We start from the raw sequence: 18,651 nt of genomic DNA, 5'->3' as shown, positions 1-18,651 counted from the left end.
ACTTACAGCCGGGAGTTGAAACCAGTCTGGGCAGCTTGGCAAGACCTTGTCTCTTTAAAAAAGAATTTAAAGATTAGCCAGGCAGGTGGCACACACCTGTAGTCTCAACTACTCAGAAGGCTGAAGATGGAGGAGGATCACTGGAGCCCAGGTGGTCAAGGCTGCAGTGAGCTATGATCACACCACTGCACCCCAGCCTGGGCGACAGAGCAAAACCCTGTCTCCAAAAGAAGAGAGAAAAGGAGAAGACACAGAGACCGTAGAGAAAGCCATGCAAAGACAGAGGCCAAGAAGGAAGTGATGGGCAGCCACCAGCTGAGAGACACCTGGAGTCACCAGCAGCTGGAGGAAAGGAGGCTGCTCCCCTCACACCTTTGGAGTCTGGCTCCACCAGCGCCTCGGTTACAAACTTCTGACCTCCAGAACCATAGGAGAAGATGTTTCTGCTGCTTTCATCCCCCCGGCTGGTGGAATTTGTTGCAGCAGGCCCAGGAGCTCCTGCAGCCACCTCACCTGCAGAACAGGGACAGCAGCGGCCGCCCTCACGAAGCCGTGCCCAGGTCGCGGTGAAGGCGACCTGGCTTCCTGGCACGTGCTGAGTGCTCAGATAGTGGTGGTGGCTTTGGGTCAGATTTTTGCATCAGACAAGTCCAGGTTCCAGTCCGTAATTCCTGGCTGTGGGACCCCCAGGGATGTATTTGCTCTCAAAAGCCACAGCCGCCTCACCGGAGGAAAAGCAGGCAAGTGTCCACCCTGCGGGTCTTCTTCGGCGTTTAATGGAAAGTTCTTTCCGTTGCCCGTGCAACGTGCCTGTCATTTTGCATGACGGGTAATGCCCAGACTGCTGACTTCAGTACCCTAGGCCGTCCCTGAAGGGAGGGTAATTCATGTGGCCTCTTTTCTGGGTGGAAAACTGTTGAAAATGGAGGTTCGTGGGATTGTGGTGTACACCCGGCATGCGTGTGTATCATCGCAACTGGGTCTTTGACAAACCTGTAAACGGGGTTGCAGCTTAAGGTGGCCACCCTGTGAGACTGTGCCCTATGCCAGGGACACTCAGAAGGGCCTCTCTGACAACAAATGCCAGGGGCATTTATGAGCCACATTTTTAAAAGCAGCAACAAATAAAGATTCCCAAAGCCCACGCCCCCCACCGGCTAGGACTGCCTCTGATGTCCACGACAACATTCACAGCTAAGCTTGGTCACTGGGGACATGTCTTTGCTCAAAAACAGCAAGGTACATTTTTAATACTAATGACATCAAAACGAATCTTAAAGCCACTATAAATAAAGCATTGTAGGGCCAATGCAACAACAGACATAAGCAAATCAATGGAGCCAACTGGCCCATCCAGAAACAGCCGCGGGTCTCTGGAATCTCAGGATGTCATCATAGGGCATTTCAGTTCAGTGAGGAAAGGAGTCATTTAATACATGGTGTCAGGACATACTGGCCAAGCTTTTGGAAATAACACAATTCCAGAAACCTTAGGATTCTAAACATTTGTTAAACTGTGTTTTAATTGTTATTGTATCAGCTGAAAATATGAGAAACTTGCATCCGTATCTGTATTTGCAGGAAGCGTCTTGAGAACACGGCAAGAACTCGGAAGCCATAAAGGAGAATGTTGACTTGCCTGACCTCATGAACCTGTTGGAAACAGAAGACAAATGGTACCCTAGGAGAAACCATTGGCAATGTGTAAGACAGAAAGATTGTGTCCACAATATATAAAAAACTTCTGCAAATCAATAAGGAAAAGGCAAACCACCCAGAAGATGGATGAGCAAGGAATATAAACAGGCACTTCGTAAAGGGAAACATAAAAGCAGCAGCTGGAAGCCTCTAGAAAGAGCAGCAGAAGGAGCCAGTGAGCTTGAGAGTGATCATCTGGAGTGACCTTCAAGAGACCTCCCACCTCACGAGTGATCGTAGCATGACAAATTAAAGCAGGAGACAGCATTTTGTTGTGATCTGGGTGAAAAATGAAAATGATGTGTAATTCTTTGTCCACAGTGTAGAGAAGGGGCAGGCATTCACTGTTGGTAGTAATGTTGGCATGTTTTTGGAGGGTAGTGAGGCAGGATTTATTTAAATGGTAAATGCCTATGCCGTTTGACCAAACAATTCCACTTTTAGGAATCTATTCTACAGAGCTATTTCCATGAGTATTTAAGGCTGTAGCTACAAGGATACACGTGGCACCATTGCTTCTAACAGCAACAAATGGGGAACAGCATAAATGTCCCATGGGCATGGGGTTGGCTGGATACATCCCAGTAAATATGTACACACAACACAGAACAATTCTGCTATGAAACGTGGTAGAGTAGACCTCTATTCACTGACATGGGAGGGTAGTCATGACTCACTGCTGAGTGAGAAAGACATATAAGAAAACATCAAGCTGGGCGCGGTGGCTCACACCTGTAATCCCAGCACTTTGGGAGGCCGAGGTGGGCAGATCACAAGGTCAGGAGATTGAGACCATCCTGGCTAACACGGTGAAACTGTGTTAAAATACACAAAAACAGTAGGCGTGGCAGCAGGCACCTGTAGTCCCAGCTGCTGGGGAGGCTGAGGCAGGAGAATGGCATGAACCCGGGAGGTAGAGCTTGCAGTGTGCCGAGATCGCACCACTGCACTCCAGCCTGGGTGACAAGGCAAGATTCCGTCTTAAAAAAAAAAAAAAAATCAGGTACGATCAGTGGTGTTTTATTAAACAAAATGTTTAAATTGTGCTTACAGACATAAAATTGTGGAAAAGAGATCAAATTCTTTGCAGGAAAGCATCTTAGTGGAAGTTGGAGGGTTGGAGAGAGTTGCTTTGGTTGTGTGCCTATGTGTGAGTGAGTTGGGGAGAATGAATTTGGTGTGCGAACCTATGCGTGAGTGAGTCACGGAGAGTCGCTTTGGTGTGTGGGTCTGTGTGTGACTGAGTTGGGAAGAGTTGCTTTGATTGTGTGTCTGTGTGTGAGTGTGTCTGTGTGTGTGTTGTGTTGTTTTTCAGTGTTGTTCAACTCTTATAAAAATGTCTGTATTTATTTTCTAAGAAATAGTTATCACTTTGAAAATATGATCCATGATTCTGTTTTAAAACTATATATATATATGTCCATGTTGTAACATTTTTTAAAAAGACCGTCTGCAGAGCAGGATGCTACAGTAATTATCCTAGAACGAAGAAATCAATTCTTTTTTGTGTGTGCTTAACTGTATATTGTCAGTTTTTGCAATGGAAATGCATTATGTTTGTAATCATAAAAGAACACACTTACTGGATGAAGAGGGAGGACCCTGATACGTGTACTGAGAAGACAGCATGGGCCCGTGCATCCGACCACGCGATTGGTGTCACGTGCTTGACCAGCTGTTTATCAGCTTTGCCCCTCCACTTGCGGGGTGGCTGAGCGCAGATGCTCCAGGTGAGGTCATGCCCAGCCTGTCATCAGATAGCACATCAGCATAAATGCAGTATCACTTCAGGGCTATGAGATCTCAGAAGGAGGGGAAAGGGTGAACTAGACAATCAAGAGGGGCTTCCTGAAGGAGGTGGCAATCAAACTGTATCAGCTGGAACTGGGCAGGACATAGAGGGCATCTTGAGTAAAAGAAGCAACTGGATTCTAGGGAAGAGAAGAGGAGGGCCCAGGTGCCACGGCCCCTACAAGACGAGACTAGGGGACTGGAGGACCAGACTGGAAGATGGCAGACCCCTTTGCCATGAGCACATGCAATGTGGGGCCAGTTCTTAGTGACATTTCAGATGGTGGCCAGTCAGAGGACAGCAGGACGTGGTGGTCGTCTACCTGCTGCCACAGAGGACACAGTGGGCCCAGCACCCCAGCCACATGTGATGGAGCCTCCAGGCCTCCCCAGCACCTACTGCCCTGGGACAGGCTCTCTTTCAGGTCAGCTCCTCTGTCCAGGAAGCATCTGAGAGGCCCTGTGGTCCTGGCCGAGGAGGCAGGCCGTAAGGAGGGCAGGCCCGAGGACCCAGGTGTGGGCACACTCCGTGTGGAGTGGCCTCTGAGTCCAGACCTGCAGTGCCTGTTTCCTGTGCCCTGGGGACCTGGAGAACAGAGGACCGATGGGCACTGCAGCAGGGCGGAGCAGGCCTGAGCCCAGCTCGAGGAAAGCTTGCCTTCTCGTCTGGTGTCCCCATGTTTTACATAATTAGGTAAGTCACTTAATGTCGCTGTGTCTTGTTAGAGAAGCTACTAATCCTTAGAGCTAACAGAACTAACTAATTAGTGTAGAACACTTGGAAAATATAAGAAATTCAGATGTGGAGTGTAATTTCCCAGTCCTCCCGGCATTGACGCTCGCACAGTGTCGCAGTGTCCCTGGTAGAGCCGCGGACCTGGCTGCATCGAGGAGGGATGGGTCTTGGAGGCGGTGGCATAAGTGAGACACCGTACTGAAGCCTCAGGGCTGCCGGCCACACACCCTGCCCTGCTTTGCCGGCTAAAGGCCACGGGGGGACAACAAGAAGGGAACTAGCCAGGGGCCACCTGCCTTGCTACCCTGGGACCTTGAGGCAGGGGCAGCCGGGTCCCAGGGCAGGGGACCGTGGGCTCAGAGCCTGTCGGAGCCACAGGGAGGTGCTGAGATGGCCTGAGGGCTGGAGCTTCCCCCTGGGAGGGGCTGGGCTTCCACGAACTGGTGGTGGCCGAGGTCAGGAGAGCCGGATGTGGCCAGCCCCGGGTTTGGCTCTGGGCACTGCCCGTGACTGGCCGTGCTTCAGCAAACCTGCTTTGCCCTCCACCTTCTCTCCCCTGAAATGAAGCTAATGACGCCGCCTCGCAGCTCCTCCAGAAGGTAAGGGATTGTGGGACACCTGGCACACAGCCTGGTGGATGGCACTCACTGCTGTTTTCCTCTGTGACAGAGAACCACAGAGGTTCCTTCACAGTTGGCGAGCTGCTCAGAAATGATATCCGAGTCCGAGGCTCGGCCTTCACTCACTCCGAGCTCCAGCGGTGCCTGCAGCCACCTGTAGGGTGTGCCTTTTCCTCTAGTATTATTGGAAATAAGATAGACGATCGAGTGTTCACTTCCTAAGGATGTATGGAGCTGTCAGCAAATCATTAATCTCTCTTTAAACCACGGTGACAATATTTACATTTAAGATCAAGATGATGATTATCTGAAGAACTCCCCTGGAAGCTCTTCCCACAACCGGAAAAACACAGCAGCCAGTTAACAGAGGCACATCCCAGGCCAAAATAACTGCCTGACAGTCCACGGGGCCAGGAGTCTACAGGGTGTTGGCATGGGGAGCTGCGCCTTCCGGCAGAGGCTGGAGGGCTGCTGTTGGCAGAGTAGATGGAGCTGCCCGGGGCACAGAGTTCAGTCCCAACCTTGCAGGAATGTGGTTCTCACAAACCCGCTGGAGAAAAGCATTTCTGAAAAGAACTGTTTTGAGTTATTAAAAAAAAAAAAAAAATTGTGGGCCAGGCACGGTGGCTCATGCCTGTAATGCCAGCACTTTGGGAGGCTGAAACAGGTGGATCACCCGAGGTCAGGAGTTTGAGACCAGCCTGGCCAACATGTTGAAACCCCATTACTCCTAAAAATAAAAATCATTAGCCAGGCGTGGTGACATGCGCCTGTGGTCTCAGCTACTCAGAAGGCTGAGGCAGGAGAATAGGTTGAACCTGGGAGACAGAGGTTGCAGTGAGCCAAGATCATGCTACTGCACTCCAGCTCTGGTGACTGAGTGAGACTGTCCCAAAGAAGAAAAAAAAAGAAAACAGAATTTGTGCCCAAATGGTGCAGAAAACAACTAAGTCACAACAGAAGTGAAAAGCCAGGTAGTGGGCGTGCTGGGCATGGCCTGGCCAGGCCTTGGTTCCGAGAGAGAACCTCCGTGCTGTCCAGCACTGGGGGAGGCACCCTTTAGGAGCCACTCATTTCAGTCTTTTATGCTCCTCATGCTGCCGCCAAGCCCGAACGATCGACCCAGGGCTCTCGAGGGTGTCCCTTCTGCAGACTGAACACCTCAGCGTGGTCTGTCAGGCCGCTTTCCTCGTGTCGGCCTCTACATCTGGCACTGGCATCTTTAGCAAGTGTTTTAGGAAAGAAGGAACATCATCAACAAAAGCCAACACGTCTGCTCTTTATCGAGCACCTCCACATATATTGACACCCCTGACGCCCACAACATCCTATCAGATACTGTATCTCTGCTGCCCCAGGACAGTGCTTTGCCCAGAATCACCTCACTTTTCACCAGGAAGTCTAGACTAGGGCCTGAGGCCCTCACCCCAACATCGGTGCTGATCCCACTAGATAATGACGCCCCTTCCTTATTCTAGAGTCAAGCCTGGATCCCCTACAAATACCCACGCACACTTAGAGCTCACTCTGGTTAAATGTTCCAAGAAGGACGTTGGATGATCACTTGGTATCATCCCATGGAGGTGAGGATACACCCGCCCTCTGAGCAGCCATTCCTCTCCCGAGCACGTTCCCCTAGAGAAGCTCTGCACGTGTGCACAGGTGCCAGCTGCAGGAGTGCCATCCACAGCACAGCTGTTTATGAAAAACCGTGAACAACTCAAACGTGTATGGAGAAAAATGAAGAAACGCATAGTGGCATGTTCACGTGATGAAATACTATGCAGCTGAGAACGTGAACAATTGGAGCCATAAGCTATAGCGTGAATGAAGCTGAGAGTGAAGGGTCAACCAAGTAAGCTGTAGGAGAGATTACATGTGGTGGAAGTCTAGTTTATACATCTCACAGACAAGCCTTCAAGAAGTGTATCCCTTGAAACAAATGTACACACACAATTATACACATATATAGGATAAATCCTTTTAAAATGCAAGGAAATGATCAATAAAAACAAATGTTCCCTCTGGGCAGAGGTGGAGGGCAGGCCATCAGATCAGCGGGAAGTTGATCTGGTTTTGAATTGGGTTGTGTGTGCACTGGAGTCAAATATTATTTTACAGAATATATTTCATATGTATTTTATGCATATTTGCTTATTTGTATCAGATATTTCACAAGTTTTTAAAAATGTGAGCAGGTCATGAGGCCGCTGTCCAGGACAGCAGCGTGCCCGTTTCTGGTGACACTTGGTGCGGAGGGTAACTCCAGCAGCGGTGCATGCTGACCCCTCCAGCCAGCTCTGGGCAAGGGGTGGTTTCCTCCCGGCGCAGCGGCTGAGCAGAGCTCCAGCTGGCGAAGGACCCAGGCTCTGCCAACATTGTGGACGTCCCCTCCACAGGCCCTGGGATGCCCTGTGCAGAGGCAGAGGGTGACCGGGAGCAGTGGGCAGAGCCCGGGCCCGCCTGTCCCGGGAGGAGCCTCAGGTCCTCTTTGGCAAAGAGCAGCATCCGGTAGCTTGAGAAGCTGCGCAGCTGCCGCTGGGTGCACCCTGTCACTCAGCAAGCCAGCTGCTCCGGAACAGGCACTGCTTCTAGAATCCACCTCCCTTCTCGCAGGACCAGATGTGTCAGCAGGTGGCAAGAACAAGTCCAACCCCACCTCACAAGGGCTTTGACTTTGGGATCCCCTACCTGCAGGGCCTTGGTTTTGGAGAACAAGGCTTGGCCCCAAGAGTATTCAGATCTGCAGCCGAGCAAGATGGGATGCAGCATATCTAGATAGATAACCTCACCCCAAACACAGGCTTCGTGCATGGACCCAGTGCAAAGGGCAAAAGTTATGAAGTATCACTTACCCAGTGTCCCAAAGAGCCCTTCAGGCCTGGGAGGAAATTCTCAGGAGAGCCCGTGGAAGAAGGGGTTCAGTGGAGGGACGCTGCTGCCTGGGAAGGAGCCTTCAGCCCTTCCACAGGCCACGCTTTCGGTAAACTTCACATTAAAAGACCCGCCGGTGCACGATGGTTACTGAGACTGGTGTTTGCTAGACCCTTTCTCAAAAATGAGTTAAGGCAGGGCACAGTGGTTCATGCCTGGAATCCCAGCACTTTGGGAGGCTGAGGCAGGTTGATCACCTGAGGTCAGGAGTTCAAGACCATCCTGGCCAACATGGTGAAACCCTGTCTCTACTAAAAATGCAAAAATTAGCCAGGCATGGTGGTGTTATGCCTGTAATCCCAGCTACTTGGGTGGCTGAGGCAGGAGAATCACTTGAACCTAGGAGGCAGAGGTTGTGGTGAGCCGAGATTGTGCCACTGCACTCCAGCGAGACTCTGTCTCAAAAAAACAAACAAAAAAAAACCCATGCCATTCTTCTTACTAATTTATTTTGCTATGGAAAATACAGTTTTTAAAATTATATATGCTGCTTGTTAATGGTGTTTTGTTATTTTTAACAAATTAATACTTTTTCTCAGTTTCATTTTCCAGTATGCTATCAACAGACAGAAACCACATATCTATTATTGACAACCTCAATATTTATGAGTATAAAGGTGAAGAGAGCACGTGTTCTAAAAAGGGCAGTGGGGGACATTCATGCTTAAGAATTTCATACCAAAGTTACATCCAAAGAAAATGATGTTACACAAAGGAAATAATCAGCAGAGTAACAGATAACCTGCAGAATGAGAGAAAATATTTTCAAATTATGCATCCAACAAAGGACTGGTATCCAGAATCTACAAGGAACTCTAACAAATCACAAAGAAAAAAAACAAATAATCTGATTTAAAAGTGGGCAAAGGACATGAATAGACATTTCAAAGAAGGTACACAAATGGCCAAAAACTATGAAAAAATGCCCAACATCACTAATCATCAGGGAAATGCACATTAAAACCACAATGAGATACCACCTAACCCCTGCAAGAATGGCCATTATTAAAGTAAAAAAAAAAAAAAAAAAAATGTTGGCATGGGTGGGGAAAGAGAATGCTTCTGCGCTGCTAGTGGGAAGGTCAATTAGTACAACCACTATGGAAAACAGTATGGAAATATCCCAAAGAACTAAAAGCAGATCTACCATCTGATCCAGCAATCCCACTCCTGGGTATCTAGGAAGAGAAGTCATTATATGAAAAAGATACTTGCACACATATGTTTATAGCAGCACAGTTCACAATTCCAAAGATGCGGAACCAACCTAAGTGCCCGTCGACCAATAAGCGGATAAAGAAAATGTGGTGTCTGTACACCATGGAATCCTACTGAGCTGTTAAAAGGAATGAAACAATGTCTTTTGCAGCAACTTGGATGGAGCTGGAAGCCATTATTCTAAGTGAAGTAACACAGGAGTGAAAACTAAAAACCATACGTTCTCGGTTATAAGTGGGAGCTATGAATCCGCAAAGGCATACAGAGTGATATAATGGACTTTAGAGACTCAGAAGCGGGAGGGTGGGAAGTGGGCTCCCTACAAAAAAAACTACACATTAGGTACAACGGACACCACTCGGAGGATGGGTGCGATAAAATCTCAGGATTTTGTAATTCATCCATGAAACCAAAAACCACTTGTACCCCAAAAGCTATTGAAATTCAAAATTTTTTAAAAAATTAAAGAAAATAAAGGATGCCACGTGGTTAGCCATAGGAGCTTATTTCTCAACTCTGATGAAATGCCACAAGCATCACCTTTTCCCAAGTCTCCCTTCTGTGACGTGGCATATGAGGCAGCATCCCAGGGCCGGGGTGGTGCCCAACGTATTACTAAGCTGCATTATTTGGTAAGTCAGAGATGGATCGCTTCCAAACAAGCTTACCCTTTTCCATAAAGATGAAAACACCACCACCAAAAAAGAAAGAGATTTTTTTGAGGCAACAACCCCCGGCTGCAGGCTGAGGGAGCTGTCAGCATCGTTCATCCTGATGTTCCCTGGGCTGGGGGGAGGAACTGGCAGCTGTTCGCCAGTGATTCCGTTTTTTTCGCTGTGTGTTTCGTAAGTGGTTTTTAACCAGGCGCCCTTAAAATGTATTATTGTGAGAAAATAAACCAAGAAACAAGGGGTAGTAATTTAGTACTAGGAAGTTAATTCTGGAGACCTCCGACCTTTCAGCAGTCATGTGGCTATTGATTTTCAATACCGTGAGGTGGCGGCCACCCTAGGCGTGGGGTTCAGTGGATTCCAAACAGTTTCTCCCTTATCAGTTGAGTCCCTGAGTACTTGAGCATTAAGACAACAAATGTCCGGAGTTAACGGCGTGTCACATGGCAGCTGGGTGGACGTGCCAATTTTCTAATGAAGTTGGGTTGTTGGCAAACACACCAGTCATCATATATTGAAGGAGGTCTTCTTTTGTGTATTTCCAGCACTCTTGAGTGCTTCAAAAGATACCAGTTACATCATTGTCTGAGGGCACCAAGGGAGAAGCATCCATCCCCTGCCAAGACAAACACGAGCAAAAGCAGAGTTAAAACCAAAATGGGGCTGGGTTTTCTTGGAGGTGTTGGAAATGTTTTTTTCCAGTTGTGCTCAATGTGGGGATATTCAGAAGGAAAGCAGGGGCTCCTAAGCCCTTGTTTCTCTGCAACAAGAGGCACCGGGGTCATTCCTTGCTCCCAACTTAGCTTGCACTCTGTGCGGGAGAATCAGCCTCATTTTTCTTCATATTGAAGAAAAACAGTCAGTGCATTTTTGGGTCCAAGCCACTGTGTAGCGGAGGGATGACACAGGCTCTCAGATAAGCTGACCGCATCTACACCTCAGCAAACTCTGGGAGATCCTCACTCTCCCTACCCTCTTCCCCCGCTCCCCACCAATAATAAATTAGGGCTGCCATCTTGTATTGATTATTGAAAATGTTATGTCCACGGGAAGAAAATGCCATTGCTTTAAATATCAACATTATAAGAGATTTAAAAGTTTTGTTTTGTTTTGTTTTACAGAAATGTGTGTGTGAAAAATTTTTAAGCAGTTGAAAAGAGCGGGGGTGTGGTGGGAAGAATTATTAAACAACAACAAAAAAATCAATCCTCGGTTTGGCCTGGCCAGATGAGCGTTTCTCGGCTCAGGTAAGTAGTTTAAAGTCAGACACGTCTCATACTGGACTTTTTACAGGAATGGCAAAATTTATAATGAAATTCAACAAGGAAACTGGAAAAACAGCCAAATTGGTGCAGCAAAGTGGTTAATAGGATCATTAGCCTTCTTGCTGTATTTTTTTGGACATTGTGTGCCTGTACCACGGCACTCGAGAGCAGATTGCAGGAACAGGCTGACAGTTAGGAGCTAGCTCAGCAGTGCTGGGTACAAACTGCCATCTTCCTGTGGATTTACAGCTGCCACTTCTGCTACTTCAATTAGTTCTATGGCACACAGATGTTGCTTAAATGTTGCTGCTAATGATACTGCAATAAGCGTAAGATTCATGCCATATTTTGAGGCACGTAAATTTCTCAAGTGGCACAATTAAAGTGGAAATATTAGGTGGTGAGAACTTGGCAGTCTCTCCAACTTGGAAGGCGCACCCGCTATGCAATAATGGGTCAAAAATTCATTCAAGTTTTACTGCTGTTCCGAGTTTTAAAAGACTTTTCACAGTTGAATGCAAAGTAGTAAAAACCAGGGTATTAGGAAATGAGAATGCAGTTCTGTTATTCAGACATGACTTTTAATTTCAAATTGAAATCACATGCTCACTTTTCTGGATATGACCGAAGGGAAAAGGTACAGGCTGAAGAGATTTTGTCTTTAAGGGTAAAAGTCCTGAGTGGAAATGAATTTATTGCTGGGCCAGCCTCAACATCAGCGCTGCCCGTGAGTAAGTGTGGCGATTGCCTCCCACCCAGAGAAGCAGCCCCGTGCCTGCTGGAAGCCAAGTTCATAGCAGCTCTCTCTCTCTGTCCACCCCCGACAGGGGCTCAAACCGGAGACTGGGGAAGCGTGTTGGGACAGGCACACATATGCACACATGTGCACACTTGTCTCTCCAGTACAACGCATGCACGCTCGCACACACACACGCTTGGTCTGTGCCTCTTATACACACACGCACACACCTGGTCTCAGCCTGTTACACATTCATGCACACACGCTCCATCTCTCCGTCTCTCCCCGCTACGCATGCACACTCGCACATGCATGCACGGTCTCTGCCTCTTGCACCGGTAGAGAAGAAAAAGATAAGCGGGGCTTCCAGGAGTCTGGCTTCTGCCTGCACGGAGTCTCCATTAGAATTTCTCTCCCTCATTTGTCATCCCAGGCACAGTCCCCTGCCTGTCGCCAAATTTTCTTTTCCATGAAAAATCTCTCCTTCGGAGAAGAGCTTCTCACTGACTGGTTGTCAAACACACTTTTGATTTTCTCACACACTGACTTAAAAGGCAGGCCGTTCGGGGCGAAGCCGGCACCCAGTAGGCCTTTCTGCTGCTGGAATCTTTGTGCAGGTTGTTCCCCTACCCCCACCCCATTTTAACTTATTGATTTGAATTGTCAAGTAAATGACTCCATTGCACTTAATCAGAATCATAGACTTCTGCCATTCCAATTAGAATTCGAGGCCATGCACCGGAGCGCCACATGTGTGACTCTGCTGGAGGGCTGGGCACAGCCCCTGCACCTACTGCTCTCTGGTGCAATGGTTTGCAGGATGAATCCTGCCCCGGAAGCAGAGGCCATCTGCAGTAGGCATCCAAGCCGATGCTGTCCTGTAGGTATTTGCCAAATATTTATTTTCCCCTGAAATGATGCAAACGATTTGGTGAAGCCTTCCCCAGACAAATTCAGGATGTGGAATGATTTAGCATTCAGTAAATTTCTCAACACCTTTCTGCCTCCCTCTTCCCTCTCCCCTCTCCCCTTCTTCCCTTCTCCCCTTCTCCCCACCTCACCCCCTCCCTCTTCCTTCCTCTTTGCCTTCCCTCCTCCTTTGTTTTTTACCTTCTCCTGCCCCTCACCCGGTACCTATAGCACTTGGATTATTTACAGCAAATCTTACAGATGTCAGTATTGTCTTGTTCTGGAGCTAAAAAGGACAATGAGTTCCCGCTGACCTCGGTACAATGGATCTCGCTGGAGCACAATATGTATTTTATACGGGCAGTGAAAAGCCTACAAGTAATTGAGAGAGAGAGAGAAATGTCACTGTAGCATTTCTGTTGACACTGCACTCTGCGTGTGGAGGGAAGCCCGGGGCCTGGCGGCAGAGGAGCAGCCGCGGCCGCGCTGTGCACCCAGGAACCTGTCCTTCAGGAAGGAGGCGGCGGTAGCAATTAATCTGCTCAGATTTTCCAACTAATGAAATATTCCCGGGACCGAAGGGGCCACACGGAGACGTCTGTGGCGCTGCTTCCCATTCGCGCAGATGCGCACGGATTCCGGGCCCAGCGCTAACTCGGATGTGTTTTCCACCTCTGTTTATTGTCTTCCATAATGCTTAATGTACTGTTTGTATATGTTGTCCTTGCACTATATTTTGATGTGCTCTCATATATTTTATTCATCTCTGGCTTTCTACGAAGGCAAGCTCGCAGCAACACTGAGAATAATTATTTGCCGCCATCAATCAAGTGTCTCCGTGGTTGGCTCCTCTTGGGATGGCCTTGATTTTAAGCATGAAATGTAACTCTTGCTCTTTGGGGCCATTTCATTCTTTGTTCCTGCGGCCTGCCCGTGGGCTCGTCGGGACACTGGAGAGCAGGCATTCCTGTGGCCGCGGGAGAGAGAGCGGCGTTCCCGGCTGGCCGTTCCCGGGGCCTCTGGAAGGGAGTGGCTGGGAGCTCTTAAGCCCTGCTTGGGGTTTAAAAGTGAAAAAGGGGCAGCTCTTCCTGGTGGAAATTGCAAGCAGAGGCTGCGTGAGTTCCGTAACTCGCACACAGCCTCCAACACAGCCTCCATTTGGAGCCAGAGTGAGCACGTGAGGGACCCCGGGCGGAGGGGCCAGTGCTGACATTATGCTCCATGCAACCTCCCATCCTGGTCTGGGAGATGGTGCAGACCAGGGGAGGAAGTCAGTGTGAGAGGGGATGAGGCTCCAGTCCTTTCCTGGTCTCCAAAGCCAAATCCTCTCTGAGCACAAGGATCTTTCAGGGGTGACTGCAGAAGCAGGGAGACCTGGCCCACCCTCTCTGCTGGCCTCCTACTGCCCAGCAGCGTCTCCGCTGCTGCACCCCAAAGCCCGCAGGCTCCTAAGTGCACTGTTTGGGCCATCTTGTTTGCAGTGGATATTGGAAAGACAGACCCTCTTCTCTAGTGCTGGCCTTGGGTCCCCAGAGAGCTGCTGTTTCCTGGGTTTCTAGCTCAATGGAGGCAGAAAGAGACCCCGGGGTGGCCTTTGGAGGAAGGTGAGCCCCCTGGGTTAACTGAGCTTCTGCAGGGGTGCTCCTGGGTCATCACTGTTGCCACTGGTCAGAGCTGGAGTGTATCTGCCTGTGCTCTCCTCAACACAGTGGAGCTATTTCCAAGTTCAGGTGAAGGGGACATGGAGGTTAAGCAGGGCGGGAAAGACAGAGACGTCGTCTTCCCCTGGTAGCAGGTATTTAGCAGATGGGAAAATATTAGCAGATGGGAAATCAGCAGATACACTGAGCTCAAGATGCAAATTTAAAAGCCGCCAGCCCCTGTACTAAATATTTACACTGAACATCTCTGCTCCATCATCCGTCTTTTATTTTTGTGAACCCATACAACTGCTCTTATTACAAAGTCACGTAAAAGTTGAGGAAAGAAAATTTCACCCTCGAAAGCAAATTCGTGATGAATTAAATTTCAGCATGAAGATAGAAAAAAAATTCAAATTTCTGTTGACTTTTGGGCTTGTGTCCTGAAAAAGTTAACATACATTCTTCCATACATAACTTATTTGCATAAATTAAATAGTACACCCCCCCAAAATTGTTTCCTTTCCCTCCTAAGTAGCTGATATTGAAACCTCCATTACTGAGCAGTTTTTTAAAATGCAATTCTAATCCCTTTATAATAGTTTCAATACCAAAATAAAACACACCTGAGCCCCTAAAAGCCACCCTCTTCGTAGACCACAAGGGCCAGATCCGCCACGTGGTTTTTGTGGACAGATTCTTTCTCTCCACATTAAAATCCTAACTGCCACGTCACGTCCTTGCAGAACCGCAGCAACACTTTGACATGGATTTTCTCGCTGAGTCCTCTGGAGGCCTGTGAGGCCAGGCCTGTTACATCCCTTTACAACAGGGAGACTGAGGCTGGGATATAAAACTCACCGAGGCCCATAGATACTTGTCATGGGAAGGGCTTGAATCCGGCTTTTTGACTCCAAGTCTCTCATGCTCTCAGCCGTATCCAGGGATTGAACTGGATACTTTCAAAGGGACTCTCAATCTATAAAATTCAACAATTGCCATTTTCTATGCCAGTGGATTCACTTATTCCTCCAACAAGCATCTGTAAGGCTGCCATGGGCCAGGCACTGTTCTGGGGTCTGGGGATATAACCATGAAGTCCCTGCCCCAGTGGGGTTTACATTCTAGTGGAGAAGATAATGAAGAAGAAAGTCCGTAATAACATTTCACATCCTGGCTCTGCTGTGAAGAGAGCACAGGCAGTGGGGTTTAGGTCAGACTGGAAAGTGCCTCGTAATCTACTGTCTTGCAAGTTTGAAGATGGGATCGAGATTTAGAAACAGAAGGCCGATAGCAGATGACAAAATCTGCCCTTCTCCAAAGATACCCTTCATCCCCAGAATGAATGGCCCCTGCCTGCCATCCAAGGGCTTCACCTGCCTGCGTGGACTTGGTCATCCCAATTCAAACCCAGTGTACTCAGTGCCATCGCCCTGGTGATTTTTTTCACACTCAAAAATTGGATAAGAGCACAGAACTTGCCCACGTTGTCACCACAGAAAGACGCTACACTGGTGCATGAGGAAGTTACCCAAGTTACAGGCCCTGATTAATTTCACTCTGCTACTTATATTAGTGTGTGGTTACCTTAGCAACTGCAGAGTGGGTTGCTGTGGTGTCTGCGTTCGACAGCCTGAGCTTTGAAAGCCCACAGTGTGGGATGTCGGAAGGGCAGGCACATCTGGCCCAGAAGATGGCAGCGATCCCTCGGGCCTTCTCCAACTCGCCAGGGTCTTTGGTTGGCTCAGCTGTCTGTCACGGTGTCCTGCTGCTCCCACTTACCTCTCCCATGTAGCTGGCTACATTGCATCTCACCTCCAGCACCACTCTGCCTCCACACCTGCCCTCCCAGTCCTGCCAGGGCAAGGCCTCCTCCCTTGTATCCTCCTGCTGGGCTCCAGGCTCCTGAGAAGCAAAGCCGTGTCTCCCTTGGTCACTGCCCCCAGGCCCCAGCCACCGGCCAGCACTGCACAGGCATGGCAGGCCCCTGATAGGCATCCGTGCTAAATGGGGTAGCTCTGTTTGTTCCAATCACCTTTAAAATGCTGTTTTGTAGACAGTATTTGATAGGCCTGTTTCAACTGATTTCTAGATTTAATTTTTGAAAGACATTAATCTATTTCCCAATGACTTTGATTGTAACTTGAACACCAAAATCTAATAAACATTTTGAGGAGACAGTGAAGTTCAAGCTCAGGCGTCATAAATGTGGGAGTGAGGAGCCCTAAACCACTGGCCGTGCCTCGTCAGCTCTGAGCTCCTCATTCCCACCATTCCTCCTCGTTCAGCTTTATCCTTCTCTTCCTTCCATCAGCCCAGAACAGTTTTCCCAATGGCAAAAACATATTTTCATTCTAATAACACTGAGACATGACTGCCCTTTCTCCTTTCTGTCTTTGTCTACAGTTAAGTTACATGTAGTTAAATTTGAATAAAACAGATTTGAAAGATTATCTTACAACCCTGGTACCAAAACCTGACCAAGATATTGAGGAAAAAAATATACATCCGTATTTTTATGTAGAGAAATGCAAAAGAAATATTTTACAAAATACTAGCAAAGGAAGTCAAATCAAGAAATGAACAAATGGGTTTATTCCAGGAACGCAAGGTTTGTTTAGGGTCTGGAAATCAATCAGTGCAGTTTGACACATTAACAGAATAAAGGAGAAAAAAAATCATCTCAGTAGATGTAGAAAAAGTATTTGATGAAATTCAACACTCCTTTATTATAATTTCTTAGCAAACTATAAATGGAAACTATCTTAATCTGATAAAAGTCATCTATAGAAAGTCCACAGATAATATACTTACTGGTGAAGGATTCCCATGCTTTTCCCCTGAGATGGGGGCACAGCCAGTATGCCTGCTCTCCTCACTTCCGTTTAACATTGTACCTGCTATACCAGGCTGTGCAGTGAAACGAGTAAACCAAAATTCATAATGTTGGGAAAGGAAAAGTAAAACTGCTCCTATTTGCAGATGACTTGATTGTTCACATAGAAATGTGAATGAATCAACAAGGAAAAAACTACAGATCTAATGAAGTAAATTTAGCAAGGTCATGGGATATAAGACCAATATGCAAAAACCAATGGCATTTCTATTTACTGTCAACAACTGGAAATATGGACAATTTTATAGCAGCACTGTTTATAATAGCATAAAAAAACAAAATGCTTAGAAAGGCATTACACATAATACATGATGTGTAAGACCTCTCTACTGAGACCCACAAAACCTTTCTTAGAGAAGTTAAAGAAAACACAAATGGAGAGATAAACAATGTTCATGGATTGGAAAGTCAATCTTATTAAGTGATCAGTTCTTCCCCAAATTAACCTAAAATTTCAAAGCAATTCCAATCACAATCCCAGCAGACTTTTATAGGTATTGACAAAAATAAAAACTGCCTTTGAAAGTGCAAAGAACTGAGAGGAGTCAAACAACCTTGGAAAATAACAAATTCAGAATACCTTGGCAAACTGTATTGATAATAACCAAAAATTAGCAACAATTGAATGATACCCAACAGAAGAATGGATAAACAATTTTGTTATGTTCATACGATGGAATACGACTCAACTAAAAAGAAATTAAGTATATATGCAACAATGTAGATGCATTTCATAGGCGTTATGCTAAGTGAAAGAAGCTAAACACAGAGGTACAAACACTTTTCACTTCATCGCATTTCATTTATGTGATGTTCTGGAAGATGCGTAACTGATCCATGAGGAAACAAAATTCAGAAGGTTAGTCACCCAGGGTGGAGTGAGGTGGACTGAACTAGGAAGAATCATGAAGGAACTTCCTGGGGTGATGGAAAATTGATGCTCAATGGGTACGTAGGTTAAATGAATGTATCATTTGTCAAACATATACAATTAAGGTTTGTGCATTTCAAAGCATGTAAACTTCACTTTGAAAGAAGTAGTAACGGAGGCAGGAAGCATAAATGAAGCAGGGTTGGCAAAATGGTGGTGGTGTGGAAGCCAGATTATAAGTGTCTGAGGCTCATTGTAGTATTCTGTTTACTTTCTATACGTTGGCAATCCTCCATGGTAAAAGACTGGTTTTTAATTTAGCACATACAAAAGGAAATAATGCAACATAAAACATTTTAATCAGATCTCACTTTAAGTAAAAAACTTGAAATAATGTATTTTGCCAAAAGTATTTAATTTTCAAAGTCAGCTTCCTGTGTGGTCAGTGTCTTTGGGCTTTTGTCCTTGGCGTGTCTGTTGGTTGGTGAAGGGCAGCACTGAGTCCGCTTCCTTTGTAAGGAATCTCTGAACTGAGATGGTGTCGGGAAATGACTTGGGGATAGACATGCTGCTTCTTTACATCTGTTGTTACTTGACGTCTTCCCAGTATTTATTAAAGGGCGTGGCAAACACTAGTGTTGCAGGGGTCTCCAATGGTCACCA

At 47.1% G+C, this 18,651-nt stretch overlaps 1 long non-coding RNA gene across 1 annotated transcript in view; it reads left to right on the top strand.

Moving 5' to 3' along the window:
- The first annotated feature begins 2,707 nt into the window (after positions 1-2,707).
- The window catches only part of LOC103887829, a 30,074-nt gene continuing 14,130 nt past the window's right edge, over positions 2,708-18,651 (top strand). Inside the window, exons 1-2 of the long non-coding RNA XR_652075.4 lie at positions 2,708-4,183; positions 10,790-10,915. This is a non-coding gene — a long non-coding RNA (uncharacterized LOC103887829). The remainder of the gene's footprint in view (positions 4,184-10,789; positions 10,916-18,651) is intronic.

The sequence above is a fragment of the Papio anubis genome, chromosome 11 (genome assembly GCF_008728515.1).
Source record: "Papio anubis isolate 15944 chromosome 11, Panubis1.0, whole genome shotgun sequence".
NCBI lineage: Eukaryota > Metazoa > Chordata > Mammalia > Primates > Cercopithecidae > Papio > Papio anubis.
The sequence above is the reverse complement of the archived record's forward strand: the minus strand, read 5'-3'. Positions and strand labels throughout refer to the sequence as shown.